We start from the raw sequence: 13,699 nt of genomic DNA on the forward strand, positions 1-13,699 counted from the left end.
CATGTATGGCCAGTAATACCCTGCTGTAAGTGCCTTATGTGCCAGACTCTGTCCCCCAATGTGATTTCCACATGTCCCCTCATGTATCTCTTCTAGCAATTTTTTAGCTTCTGATGGACGCAAACATCGTAGGTAGGGGTCGTTGAAGGACCTACGGTATAGCGTCCCATGGATTAAGGAATAACGTTGTGCCTGAAGGAGCAGAAGCTTTGCGTCATTCGAATTAGGTGGGAGTTCGGAGGTGGACAAGTATCGAATGATTGGGTCCATCCAGTACTCTGGTTCGGATGATGTTGAATAGACTTCCATGTCATTGCTTGATCGGCTTATAGATATGGAGGACTGGCGTGTGCAACCTCCTGCAGAGGCTAATTTGGCAAGGGCATCGACCTTCTGATTTTTCTCCATAGGTACTTGTATGAGTTCGAACTGGCGAAAATGTGATCGCAAGTCAGTTACCTTCTGTAGAAGGCTAGCCAGATGGGGTGCTTTAGTATCGAAATTTCCAGCCACTTGCTCTATCATAAGCTGTGAGTCTCCTTTGACATTCAGACGTTGGATGCCCGTTTCTTGTGCTAGTTCTAAACCATAGATTAGTGCCTCATATTCTGCTTCATTATTCGTCGTGGATTGCCCTAAACGAATGGCTTCTTCGATTTTGAGGCCTGAGGGAGCCTCTAATACGATGCCAATACCAGCCCCTTGGGAATTGGATGCTCCGTCAGTATGCATCGTCCACACCCATTGATCTTCTGACTCTAACAATTCTGGCAGAGTGTCAGGGGTGAACGACTGAATTTCAACCATGAAGTCAGCTAGTACCTGTCCTTTTTTTGCTTTTCGTGGCGAGAACTGAATATCATACGTCCCTAGCTCAATTTCCCATTTAGATAACCTTCCAGAGAGGGGTGGTTTACTCAATACTTGCTTTAATGGATAGTCCGTATATACAACGATGGTGTGGATTTCAAAATATTATCGTAACTTCTTCTTTGCCGTAAGGAGTGCGAGTGCCAATTTTTCCATCATACTGTAATGAGTTTCAGCGTCCAGGAGCATCTTGCTGTAGTGGAACACTGGCCTCTGACGATTAGCTTCTTCTTGGAAGAGAACAGAACTCACAGCGACTTGTGAGACAGACAGGTACAAGAATAAATCTTCATTAGCTATGGGGGAGCTCAATATAGGAGGGGAGCTCAAATAAGTTTTCAATTCTTCCAATGCTTTTCTTTGTTCTGGTCCCCAGGTGGTGTTGGTGGATTTCTTTATGCACTGCAAGAAGGGCTGGCAACGGTCAGACATTTGTGATATGAATCGACTTAATGCTACTACTTTTCCCGTCAGAGCCTGTATGTCGCGGATGGTTCGGGGCTCTTTGACTTCTGAGAAGGACGCAATCTATGTTGGGTTTGCCTCGATGCCCCTCTGACTGACGACGTACCCCAAGAACTGTCCAGAGGACACCCCAAAGACGCATTTAGAGGGGTTTAATTTCATTTTAAAAGTATCAAGGATGTCGAAGCACTCGGTCAAATCGTCTATATGTGAAGTGCTTTGTTTGGATTTGATGACCATGTCGTCGATATAAACCTCCATGTATTCTTCCTAGCAGTGAGGAAAATAGCTTGTGCATCAGCCTTTGGTACGTCGCGCCGGCATTCTTTAGACCGAAGGGCATAACTTTGTAGCAATATAAACCACCTTATGTTATGAAAGCCGTGTGAATCCGATCTTCTGATTTCATGGGGATCTAATTGTATCCAGAGTAAGCGTCGAGAAAACTCATTCTTTCGTACCCTGCTGTGGCGTCTATCATCTGATCGATTTTTGGTAGAGGGTAGATATCCTTAGGACATGCTTTGTTTAAGTTTGTGTAGTCTATGCACACTCTTTTTTCCATTCTTCTTTGGGACCATGACGGGATTGCAAGCCAGCTGGGATATAAGCATTCTTCAATTGCCCCTGTGCTCAGGAGTCGTTGCACCTCCTCTTGTATGACTTGATTTACCTTGGGAGCGAACCTCCTCTGCTTCTGCTTGACAGGTGGGAAGCTATTTGAAATATTTAGGCTGTGATTCATGACGGAAAGGTCTATTCCGGGTATGTCGTGCGGAGACCAGGCGAAAGTTCCCATTCTTGTTTTGAGGAATTGTGTGAGGATTCGTCTTTCTTCTTCAGAGAGCTTGGTACTTACCAGCACTGTTTTAGATGGGTCACCGTCATCCAGACATATTTTTTCTAAGGTATCTAGTGTAACGAGGGGTTTTTCTTGGTCTTCCTCTAGATCGATCCCTTTGAGGCATGATGGTAAGTCCTGCTGTAATTGCTATTTGTCAGGGGAGTTGTTATGGGAGGCAACGCTAGAACTATTTATTTCTTTTAAGGTAAGGAAGCACTTTTTGGCCTGCTTCTGGCAGCCCTTAATGTCGAAGGTGTAGCGCCCGTTGAGTGATTGACACTGCATCACCTGATGTAGAGTTGAGACTACCCCCTGCATCTGGTGGATCCAATTTCTCCCCATGATGGCGTTGTAGCTTGTGGTGGAATCTATAATGAGAAAGTCTACTGGCAGGGCACATTTTGCGGCCACCACAGTTAATCGAACGACGCCCTTCGGATATACTCTTTGGCTGTTGAATCCCAAAATGGGCGTGGTGGAGGGCCGGATCTGATTCTCCTCTAGCCCCATCTTCTAGAAGGCTTCCCAGAAGAGGATGTCGACCCCACTGCCCCCGTCGATTAGAACTCTGCCCAGCTGGCAATGGTCAACCTGTAGGGAAATGACGAGTGGATCATCATGGGGTAGGTGTACGCCCTTCAGGTCATCATCGGTGAAGGTGATTGCAGAGGCTGGATAGCTAGCTTCTGTCTTCTGAAGTGACGAGATTGACCGCATGACCTAATTATTTGTATCGCTTCACTCATCCTTCCATCCTCGTATGGATTTTTGTGATATGCTCTTGGTTCTCAGTGAGTTCCACGATCCCATGGATCATAGGGACTTGCTTAAAAGGCTCCTGAGTGCTATCAGAGGTTGCGTGTACGGGATCTGACGCTTGCGATGCTGGGGTAGAAGCGGGGTTATGCTGCGAGGTGCCAGGTCTGCCCGCCTCCTTGATGTATTGGGTAAGCCTCCCACTCCTCATGAGGGCTTGGATCTGATTGTTCAAGTTATGGCATTCAGTGATCGTATGACCATGATCTTTGCGGAAGTGGCAGTACCTGCTTTTATCTCTCCTGTCAGATGGAGTGGTAATTTTATAGGGCTCTCGCCAGATAGGTCTGTCCTTATTTTCTTCATAAATGACTTCTTGCGGGACGGTGTATTCAAAGGAAGGATATCGCGATGATTGTCGATCCTGTCTTGGCCTTTTTCCTTCCTTCGCGTGATCTGTTTGGTTCCGCTTGCTCTTGTCATCTTTAGCAGGTGGCGGAGGGTTATTTAGTGGTGGAGTAGAGATGAGCGCAGACTTCTTCTGTGCGCGTTCTCGAAATTCCAAGACCCCGAAAACACCCTCGGCTCGGGTCTGCACTTTTGCCATATCGTAGGGTGGCGTCATGGTGAGATTCTCATGCAAAAGAGAACCCACCTGCAGGCTTTTGACGAAGAGATTGGCTGTGGTAATTGGATTGACGTCATGGATTTGATGCACGAGGTCGATGAAACGCTGCAAATATGCTTTCAGGTGTTCATTCTCCCCTGCTCTATCCGATAGAGGTCAGCCATTATTCTTGGAGCCTCTCGACTCGCACTATATTGTTGTAAAAAGGTCCATCGGAGGTCACTAAAACTGTTGAGAGATCCTGGATTTAATTGTCGGAACCACAACAATGCTGGCCTAGAGAAAGTCGTTGAAAAGACCTTGCATTGAATAGCTTCGTTGTTAGCTTCTAATGCCATTTTCTGCTGAAATTGGAATAAATGGTTTAGCGGATCTCTCTTTCCATTGAATGCAGGCAGAGAAGGGATGACGAAGTCCCGGGGCTTAGGCTTATTTTGAATCCATTCTGAGAAAGGAGATTTCTTAGTGGTTCTCGATACGAGATCCAGATGCTCGGTGGTGTGAACGGATCGCCCGTCTGAGAATTTCTGCATCATTTCCCTCATCATATCTTCTTTCCAACTGTCTAAGAACCGGATCGAAGGAACACGATCTTCAGTTGGTGTATCGTGCGTGGTGTGACGTGTTGTTTGCTGAGGCCGGATTTCGACTGTTGGCTGAGCGGATCCGATGGGGTCTGCTTCTGTCTGCATATGTGCGTCAGGGAGTGATGCTCATCATTCTTCGACCCTGGAGGTTGGCGGGAGACCTTAGGATCTTTCATTACCAAGGTTCGCGTTTTGCTGAGGGGAACCAATGCGGTCAATTGGAACTTCGGGTCTACCAAGGTCGAGATTGTTGTTGACTTGGGTATTGCGTGCGGTGTCAGCGGATCTGCGCAGTTCAGCTATTTTAGCTTCGAGCCTAGCCTGAGCTTCGGTCAATGTCCTGATCGCTTCATCAGACCGCTGCTGGCTTGCTTCCAGCAGGCGACACATCCTGTCGATCTGGTCGCCCACGTCCGCCGGAGGGACGCTCTGTGCGACTGGACCCAACACTCCATTGCCTTTTGGTGGCATGATTCCTGGGTTTGTAGAGGGTCTTGGACAAAAAAAAAAAAAAAAAGGAGTTCTTGATTTCTTGATTCAACGACGTGGCTAAGGCCGAAATGTTTTTTCGTTTCCCACAGACGGCACCAATTGTTGGAGCAACAATTTGTCTTTCTATTTCTCGAGGTCCAACCCAGTGATGGACAGTGCTCTGTCACTATTCTGGTGATGAAGTTTTCCTTTGACTCGTCGGGATCACCTGCAAGAAAAACACTCTGATGCTTCAGTCAGTTCAAAAGTCCATTTTCCCTTCTATGAATCTTATATTTATAAGACATAATATGCAAAGCAGTTAGTTAGTTCAAGCGAACCCTGAAATGGTGGGAAGGAATAATCGAATTTCCCTCCAAAAATACCGTCTTTAAATGTCTCGTTCAGGAGTCAGAGGCGCGGACTGCCTCTGACCCGCAGCTTCTGCCATCGGAGCTTCTGTATGCCTAAACGAACCGTTTTGAATATTTGATAAATAAGGAAAGGGTTTTCGGGCCGAACATTTTGGGCCCAACACTTATTATATTAAAAACATGACCAATTTTTATTATTATGGCCAATCAGACAAACACAAATTTTCCAATGGAAGAAAGTAATATAATAATTGTACTAAAACCACATAATTACAATGAAAGCATTTTTATTATTACTAATTATTAAACTATCATATATATATATATCAACTTCAGATTTTTTTTTATCATTTTCCTCTAAGTAGGAAGTAAATGTTTATACGCATGAAATTTTATGGTTCATAATTTGTATATATAGTATTGAATTACAGTTGTAAGAAAATAAATAAATACCAAGCTGTTTATAAATCAACCAACCTAGCACCAGTGGTCCAGTGGTAGAATATTACCCTGCCACGGTTAATATTTTTCAATATCTAACCTTTTTCTTTTTTTATAATGTTGGTTAAACTGAATAGGTTACTATTTTGATTGGTCTTAAATCATTGGATTGGTGGCTAATTGCAAGAGGTATGTTGCATTTGATTTAGTTTTAAAAAAATTCAATATTTTATAACTATACTACTTTAGTGGAGTTTGAATATCTTAGATATTCATCTGTAGTGAAGTAGGTTATGGGAATTGTGTGTTGCAGTGATAACGAAAGATTAAGAACTTGCATGTCTTAGTGAAGTAGGTTATGAGAATTTTGTGTGCTGCAGTGATATATGGATGGAAATCTGTGTGTTGTTTGATTTATTTGACATGTTGGTGTTGATTGTGACAAATGGCTAGGCTAGTAAATTAGGGGATATGTTGTCCGATTTTCTATAGATTTTCTTGTACTTAGTTTTTTTTTTTTTGTATGTTTATTTTATTTTATTTTCTTAATTTTAATTTTTTATTAAAACAAATAGGCGCAATATGGAAAAAGAATGGATTTAAGCTAATAGGTTGTCTGTAGAATATATAAAAGGGGTCGATGAGTTTCTTAAATTTAGTTTGGATCATGCCAAAGGTCCAAACTATATTTGTTGTCCTTGTAGTAAGTGTGAAAATATGAAAAAGATGACTGCCACAATGATAAAAGAGCACTTATATTTCCACACGGTAGACAAAATTTATAAAATATGGTATTGGCATGGTGAAGAGCTTCATGTTACTCTGGACCCTCCTATGATGAATGAAGTTCAGAATTATAGGCAATTGGATCGTGAGGATAATTTAGATGAAATGATTGACGATGAATATTATGAATCAGAAGTAGATCCCATTAAGTTTGAAAATCTTCTTAATGACGTTGAAAAGCTGATTTACTCTGGTTGCACTAAATTTACAAAGTTGTCAGCCCTTCTTAGATTTTACAATGTAAAAGCCAAAAATGGATGGAGTGATAAGAGTTTCACAGAATTATTAGTTTTTTTTAAAGATTTACTGCCTGAAGAAAACGAGATGCCCATATCATTTTACGAGGCAAAGAAAACTATGTGCTCATTAGGTTTGCAATATGAAAAAATACATGCTTGTTCTAATGATTGCGTATTATATCGGAATAGCCTTGTAGATGCGAATTCGTGTCCTACTTGTGGTGCGTCCAGATGGCAAAAGAAAAGGAATTTAGAGGAAGTTAAGGAAGGAGTACCAGCAAAAACTTTGTGGTATATTCCTCCAATTCCTCGTTTGATTCGATTTTATCAAAATGTTGATCATGCTAAGAATTTGACTTGGCATGCAAATGAGAGAATAAAGGATGGAAGACTTAGACATCCTGCTGACTCACCAGCGTGGAAGACAATGGATTTTGAATGGCCTTCATTTGCCAATGAACCTAGAAATATTCTTCTAGCTCTTTCTACGGATGGAATTAATCCTCATACTTCTCTCAGTAGTAAGTATAGTTGTTGGCCTGTTATGCTAGTCATATATAATTTACCGCCATGGCTTTGTATGAAAAGAAAGTTTACCTTACTAACCTTGCTGATATCTGGACCTAAACAACCTGGTAACGATATTGACGTCTACTTAGCTCCCCTAATTGATGACTTGAAAACTTTATGGAATGAAGAAGTTAGGGCTTATGACGCATACTGAAAAGAAGAATTTACCCTTCAAGCGTTGTTGTTATGGACAATCAACAACTTCCCCGCTTATGGAAATTTATCTGGTTACAGTGTAAAAGGATACAAAGCTTGTCCTATTTGTGAGGAGAAGACTTTCTCTCAATATTTGAAACATTCCCGCAAGGTGTGCTATATGGGACATAGAAAATTCTTGCCCCGGAGACATTATTTTAGAACTTGGAAAAATGCATTCAATGGTGAACAAGAGTTTGGTTTGGCTCCAATTCCTTTGACTGGGAATCAAGTACTTAATAAAGTATCTGTAATTTAGTTTAAGGTATGAAAACATATTTTTTGTCCAATTAAGAAGAAGAAGGGTCGTGGAAAGAGTGTTGGCAAGGATAAGACTGAAGTTAGTTTGACTAGTGCGGATGAGTCTACAAGTCCTTGGAAGAAAAAATCAATTTTCTTTGAGCTTGAATATTGGGAAAACTTACTTTTGCGACATAATTTAGATGTTATGCACATTGAGAAAAATGTGTGAGATAGTCTAATAGGAACTTTGTTAAATATTCCTAGTAAAAGTAAGGACGGTATTAAAGCTCAGAAAGACTTGGCTGCATTGGGCTTGCGAAAAAAGCTACATCCAAAAGCTGGCCCTAATAGAACATTTTTACCGGCAGCTTGTTACACACTCACTAAGGATGAGAAAAAAGAACTTTGCGGTTGTTTATACAATATTAAAGTTCCATAAGGGTATTCTTCAAAAAAAAGAACATTGGTAGATATGAAGAATTTGAATTTGGTCGGCATGAAATCTCGTGATTGTCATGTCCTATTCCAACACATTCTACCTATGGCTATTCGTGGTGTGCTACCTAAAAAGGTTCGAGAGATAATCACATGGATGTGTTTGTTTTTCAAGTATTTATGTTGTAAGACGATTGATGTTTCAACGTTGGACAATTTACAAGTGGAGATTGCTATAATCTTGTGTTACTTAGAGCGATTCTTCCCACCTTCTTTTTTTGACATAATGGTGCATCTTACAGTCCATTTTGTTAGAGAGATTAAACTATGCGGACCTGTTTATTGAAGATGGATGCATCCCTTTGAGCGATACATGAAGATTCTTAAGAGTTATGTTAGAAATAGAAGTAGACCCGAAGGATGTATTGTTGAATGCTATATTGCAGAAGAAGCCATTGAATTTTGTTCAGAATACTTGCGTGGTGTGACAAGTGTGGGCGATCAATCTACATTAAATAAAAGTAATGGTGGTTATGACCAAGAAAACTTCTTACACCTTTGACTGAAACTGGTGGAGGAAGCTTTTCAATGGTAGAAATTTTTGCTCTATCTACCTTAATTCCCTTACTCGAAATTTTATGGCCAAGAACAATCCCCTCTTTTACCATAAAATGGCATTTCTCCCAATTCAACACCAGATTTGCCTTTTCACAACGATTCAACACGTTTTCCAAGTTACCCAAACAGAGGTCAAATGATGAGCCAAAAACAGAGAAATCATCCATGAATATCTCAATACACCTTTCTACCATATCTAAAAATATAGCCATCATGCACCGTTGAAATATTGCAGGGGCATTACATAGTCCAAATGGCATTCTCCTGAAAGCAAATGTGCCATAGGGACATGTAAAAGTTGTTTTCTCTTGATCCTCTGGTGCAATAGCGATCTGATGATACCCTGAATACCCATCCAAGAAACAGTAGTAGCTATGGCCTGCTAATTTGTCAAGCATTTGATCAAGGAAAGGCAAAGGAAAATGATCCTTCCTTGTTGCCTTGTTGAGCTTGCGGTAACCTATACAAATTTGCCACCCCGTTACAGTTCTTGTTGGAATGAGTTCATTGTTTTCATTTTTTACCACTGTCATACCACTCTTTTTAGGTACCACTTGCACAGGGCTCACCCATGCGCTATCAGAAATTGGGTAGATCACCCCAACGTCCAACCATTTAAGAATCTGCTCAAGTACGACTTCCTTTATGGCTGAATTGAGTCTTCTTTGGGCCTCTATGGATGGCTTGCTATTCTCCTCCAAGAATATTTTATGCATAACTGTTGATGGGCTTATTCCTCTAATATCCGCCAATGTCCACCCAATGGCCAATTTATGATCCCTTAGAACCCTCAACAATTTCTCCAATTCTATCTTTGACAGGTCAGCTGACACAATTACAGGTAAAGTTTCATTCTCTCCCAAATATGCATATCACAAATGATTTGGAAGAGCCTTCAATTCCAGCTGCGGTGGCTGCTGAATGGATGTTAATGGTTTATCAGGCGCGTCTGCTAATTCTTGAAACTTCTTCCAATATGGTAGGAAGGAATTTATCCAGTTTACATAATATGTTATCTCAGCATCATCATCATCGACCTCATCACCTATTAATACTGCCTCTAAGGCATCACTATTCATCCTTCTTTTCGAGACTGCCTTCTCTATCACATCCACACTATAGCAATTGTTACTAGCCACCGGATACTTCATGGCCTTGAAGACATTAAAGACCACCTCATCTCCTTGAACTCTAAGCTTAAGCTCTCCTTTGTGAACATCAATAAGAGCTTGACCTGTGGCTAGAAATGGCCTACCGAGAATAATTGGTACATTCATATCCTCTTCCATGTCCAGAATGATAAAGTCGACGGGAAATATAAACTTATCCACCTTCACAAGAACATCTTCAATAATACCATGTGGATGAGTCACCGATCGGTCTGCTAGTTGTAGAGTGACGGTTGTTGGTTTTGCCTCCCCCAAACCAAGTCTTCTGAAGACAGATAAGGGCATCAGATTAATACTCGCCCCCAGATCACATAAAGCGTGTTTACATTCAAATTTGCCAATGGTGCAAGGTATGGTAAAGCTCCCCGGATCTCTCAACTTTTGGGGTAACTTCCTCTGTAGTATCGCGCTGCACTCTTCAGTGAGTGCTACCGTCTCATAGTCTTCCATCCTCCTTTTCTTGGACAGAATCTCCTTCATGAATTTCACATAACTAGGCATCTGCTCCAAGGCCTCAGCAAAAGGAATATTTATATGCATCTTTTTAAACACCTCTAAAAACTTAGAAAACTGTTTATCCAGTGTAGTCTTTCTAAGCCTCTGAGGACAGGGAACTCGAACTGGCTGCTCATTAACAACTGGCGGACTCTTTTCTGAAAGCTGGTGGTCTTCAGTAACCTCTGCTGGATCAAACTGTTCACCCATCTCTCCATTCTGAACCACTGCCTGTGGAGATCTAGGCTGCTCAATTTGCTTCCCACTCCTCAGAGTAATTGCCTGAACTTGCTCCTTAGGGTTGACTTTAGTATTACTAGGCAAATTTCCCTGCGGTCTGTTATTAAGCATATTAGCCAACTGCCCTACTTGTGTTTCCAGGTTTCTGATAGAAGATCTAGTCTCTGTCATAAACTGAGTTTGAGTGTTGGTGAGGGTCAATAATGCAGCTTGCAATTCATTAGGCCTTTCAGGTGGAGCTTGATTCATTGATTGTTGAGGTCTAGACTGTTGTGATGAAGAGGCTTGATGCATTGGTGGCTGAGGCATATTATTCTGAAATTGACCCTGAAACTGAGGTTGCTGGCCCTGATTATTCCTCCAAGAAAAATTAGGATGATTTCGCCACCCAGGATTGTAAGTATTGGAGAATGGATTATTGAATGGCCTCTGAAATTTTCCCACTGCTTGAACCTGAGCTTGATCCATCGGAATGTTATTGTTAATACTGGTAGGGCACTGATCAATAGAGTGAGAACCACCACAAATTTCACACCTAGCTGCCATTTGAACCGCATTAGCAGATACAGTGCTCTGTTGTAACTGTTTTGTCAAGGAGGCTACTTGTGCTGTTAGAGTAGTGATTGCATCCAGCTCATGCACCCCAGCTACCTTTCTAACCCCCGATGATCTTTCCTCAGACCACTGATGATTATTTGTGGCCATGTCCTCCAGCAGCTCATAAGCACCAGTTGCACTCTTTCTCATAAAAGTACCACCCGCTGCAGCATCAATAATGGTTCTAGTAGTAGTACATAAACCATTATAAAAATTCTGCACTAACATCCACTATTCAATGCCATGATGAGGAAATCTTCTCAAAAGTTCTTTGAACCATTCCCAAGCTTCATACAATGATTCTCCATCATTCTGGCAAAAATTATTGATTTCTCCCCTCAATTTAGCAGCTTTGGAAGAAGGGATGAATTTTAACAAAAAATTCTGAGCCAAATCTTGCCAGGTAATAATAGAGTTCGGTTGCAAAGAGTTCAGCCAACTTTTCGCTCTATCCCTCAGAGAAAATGGGAAAAGCCTAAGTATAATAGCGTCATCACTCACCCCATTGTATTTAAAAGTTCCACACAGCTCCAGAAAATTAGACAAATGGGTTTGAGGATCTTCAGAAGGCAACCCATTAAATTGAACAGAGGATTGCACCATTTGTAGAATAGCTGGCTTGATCTCAAAGTTGTTAGCCTCTACAGCTGGTGGGCGTATACTGTTTTGTACTCCCGTTAGAGTGGGCAGTACATAGTCTCTCAGGCTCCTCTCAGCATTGTTCTGAGCCTGACCCCCTTGTACAATTCCAGGGATTAAAACATTCCTGTCATCCCCATGATTCTGTGCCATCTTCACAGACTTCTGGGCTTCCCTCTTGTTCTTTCTGTTTTGCTTGCAAGACTTTTCAATCTCAGGATTCAAAGGAACAAGACTGTCTGCTCCTCTTCTACTACGCATATAACACAATTCACCTGAGATAGACAAATTAAGCAACTAAACATATTAGAAACAAGAGAAATTAAAATCAAATTAGAATAAAAATTAATCAAACTGATATTGATAATTTTTTTTAGTCCTCGGCAACATCGCCAAAAACTTGTTGCGAATTTATATGCTATGCAAGTGCACACAGTCGCAATTTGTAATAATATGGTAAAGAAACCAAGTATCGTCCTCAAGGACTGAATTCTCAATTACCATTCAATTAATTTCTCTTTCTATTTGATCAATTAAAATTCTTGATTTTTATAGACACAGCAAAAGAAACTATAATATTCAGAAACAATAATTGAAAATTAAATAAAATAACAACTAATAGCAAAACCTTTGATTTAAACACTGAAGAAATAATTAGGATGTTTAATCTCATCAACTATCCTCCCTATCATTCCCTAATGCAAAGTACTAAGTTCTTCTTCTTTCTGCCTAATTCAATTAACAAGTTGATACAGCAGCCTATAATCATACTATGAATTATAAACTCAACCTAGGTGATAATTTCCTATATTTCTATGGTAAATTGAACCACAAAGGTAGCATTAATCTCGACAACTTAATAAATAGTTACACAATTAATATGAATACTTTCGTTCCAAATTAAAATTATGTCCAATATAACCACAGCAGATTCAAATCTCACTTCTCAGATTTTGATTTAAAAACATATATAAAATGACTATAGATGGCCAATCGATAATCAATCAATAAGAACAGGTTATATGGAATTGAAGAAGAAGAAAATTGAAATTGCATTAGTTCATAATAGGGATTCAAGTGATTCAATTAAAAATCCTAAACAAAAAATTAGTTCATAATCATAATACTAATCACAAAGACAATTAAAGATAACATCAAAAAGTAGAAGAAAAACATGTAGATTGAATACTCCAAGCCTTCAGCCTTCAAGCAATTTCTACTCCAGATCCGTACATCCTTTCTTCTCTCTTTTTCGCCTTATAAAAACCTAAGATTCAGTTTTTAAAAGAGGCGGGCCGCGGCTCTACATGTACCATGCCGCGACCCGTGTCTAAATTCCTGGGCGATTTGTTCTCTCCATGCCGCGACCCTAGTCAGCCATGCCGCAGCCCGTGGTTCTCCTTCAAAACAATGGCTCTGTTTCACTGGCTAGTCGCGTCTCTACTTTGCTCATGCCGTGGCTCTTAAGAGATTTCTCAATTTTTCAAGATTTCATCCCAAAAATTCACCAACACTTCCAAATCATGTTGAGATTCATCCTTTCTCGAAATATGTTGTAAAACTTGGTTATTTCTTCCCTTTCTTTGACATTTTCCTCCAAGTACTCAATTCTTCCTGATATTCACAAAGACAAACAAACACAGCATAAACCTGCACTAAATGAAAGAAAAATGAGATAAAAGGCTACTTAAAACACCACCTAAACATGACAAAAACTAGACTCACACTCAATAACTCAAGATGAAACACATGAAGCACACTGTCTTGTATTGCAAAACATTGATGAGATTCAACCTTACATCGAGTAAGTTATCTTAGACAGTATGATATCATAAAACATTGTTGTGATATTTGTATTGATTCATACTAATTTTGTATACATTTATGAAGGAATCATTTTGTTTGGCATCGGAAAAAATATCCATCTAAGTCAAAGAACCAAAAATGGATCCAAGATGAACACTATCGTACGTTTAGTACATGGTTAGAGAACAAATTATTGATTTGAGTAAATAATTTTAAATCTTTTGTTTTGAT

At 40.3% G+C, this 13,699-nt stretch overlaps 1 non-coding gene across 1 annotated transcript; it reads left to right on the top strand.

Moving 5' to 3' along the window:
• The first annotated feature begins 11,261 nt into the window (after window positions 1-11,261).
• Window positions 11,262-11,368, top strand: LOC133820624 (small nucleolar RNA R71). The gene has a single exon (XR_009887029.1). It is a non-coding gene; the product is annotated as a small nucleolar RNA R71 (small nucleolar RNA).
• Window positions 11,369-13,699: the final 2,331 nt, after the last annotated feature.

The sequence above is a fragment of the Humulus lupulus genome, chromosome 2 (assembly GCF_963169125.1).
Source record: "Humulus lupulus chromosome 2, drHumLupu1.1, whole genome shotgun sequence".
NCBI classification, from domain to species: Eukaryota; Viridiplantae; Streptophyta; class Magnoliopsida; order Rosales; family Cannabaceae; genus Humulus; species Humulus lupulus.